The sequence below is a fragment of the Nicotiana attenuata genome, unplaced genomic scaffold, assembly GCF_001879085.1.
Source record: "Nicotiana attenuata strain UT unplaced genomic scaffold, NIATTr2, whole genome shotgun sequence".
NCBI classification, from domain to species: Eukaryota; Viridiplantae; Streptophyta; class Magnoliopsida; order Solanales; family Solanaceae; genus Nicotiana; species Nicotiana attenuata.
In genome coordinates, this window is record NW_017671431.1 from 160931 (window position 1) to 163021 (window position 2091).

The window sequence follows — 2091 nt, forward strand, 5'->3', positions numbered from 1 at the left end:
ATTTCATTTTAAATTCGGATGAAAATAATTGTCTAAGTAATATGTATTCTAGATAGGACAATTAAAGAAATAAAAAAAAATATGACAAATAAATTATGAAGCTAAAAGGCAGATATTCATTGCCGAGTAGAATTTAGCTATAAGTTTGTGATGGATCCTATTAGCTAGGAGACGGATTTCAGAGCTAATTCTTATTTCTTAAAGTCAAATTCTGTAAAAAAAAAAAATTAACTAAAAAAAGGTCATTTTCATCTAGTTGACGGAAATATGCATTACAGTAAATTCAGGTATTGCCTTGGAAATAATCTAGGTAGAATTTTAATTATTTTAAAGTACCAAATATAAGTACTTCTTACTTAATTCAAATAAGGAAGATTTTAAAATAATAAAATTGATTTGATTCAAACACCTAAATATTAGTTAGGAGAATAATTAGATGACTATGTTGTCTAATGTAAACTCTATTTTAAAAGGGTAAAAAAGAAAAACGACATTTCGCTAAGGGCCTTCGTGCTTTTAATATAGTATAGATTATAGGATAATATGTTAGTTACTATTTTTATTAATTAATAATTATAGCATAAATTTATTTATAATTAATTTATAAATAATCTAAACTATAATATTTTTTATATCGTCATTATAAAGTGACCTAATGCTTAATAAAGTGTGATAAAAATTATAAGATTTCATGTTTAAATATCAGGTGAGCCTAAGTAGACAGAATTATCTAATATTAATGCTATCGGCAGCAAATACTAACTGCTTGTTTGGATGTTTGCTATGTATCGTTTCATAATATATTGTATTGTATTGTACTGTATTATTTTAATGTATATAATGCTTGGATATATTTACTATTTTTCGTCGTTTTATGATGTCATTCACCAATAATATGATGAATAAACTTGTAACATTATAAAAAAAAAGTAAGGTATGAGGTAGAATTATTATATAACAAAGTAGGATAAATGATAAAATTAAATTATTTAATAATATGAAAAGGCAAGATGAGTGGAAAAAATAAGGGAACGATGCGGTCACACCAAATTGGTCGTTCCATAAAGTGACACTTAATCGTTACATAACGACAAATTTAACGAGACGATACAATAAAATATAAATAATAAATCGAAACAATTATTATATTTAAAGTAACAATACGATACAATACAATAAGTATCAATCATCCAAACAAGCTATAAGCATAGTAGAGACTAGAGATATGTGCAAACTAATCTCAAAACTATCATTCTAAAACATTACATAACTTAAACTCAATAAAGTAATTAGGGATCGTTTGGTAGCCGGTTAGAGAGGAGTTATCCATGTATTAAATGTAGGATAACTTTATACATTGTTTGGTTAAAAGAAGGGGGAAGAATAATCTCCACATAAAAGCTAGCATAAGTTATACAATGTTTGGTTGTTTTTTCCTCTTTTTTCACATAAAATATAGCATTGTTAATACAATGTTTGGTTTATGTGTTTTCTTTTCCGCATAACTAATACATGTACAACTAATACATGTATAAGTTATGAGGGAATCTATGTATTATTTATGCAAGGTAGAAGGTGGAATAACTTATACATAATTAGTAATACTTGTATTAAAACACAAAATGACAAGAATACCCTTTATTCAAACTTGTATTTTTTTGTTTAAATAAATATATTTAAACTATACTAACAATTTTAATAAAAATAAAGTAAGATAATAATAAAGAACACTCATATTACATTTATATTACTAATACTTATATAACTACCGCATAACTAATCCCGCATAATTAATCCATGCATAACTAATCCCAACATAACTCAACCTTGCATAACTTATCCCTGCATAACTAATACTGCATGCATAACTAATCCCTGCATTACCTATTCCTGCATAACTAATACATATATAACTTATACCTGCATAACTAATACATCTATAACTAATACCTGCATAACTCTAACCGATAACCGAACGACCCCTTAGTACTTACATACTTTACTACTATTACAATCTACGCCACCTAATCAAATCCACCCGCCCACCCACCCAACCCACCCACCCACACAAAAAAGAAGAAGAAAACAAAA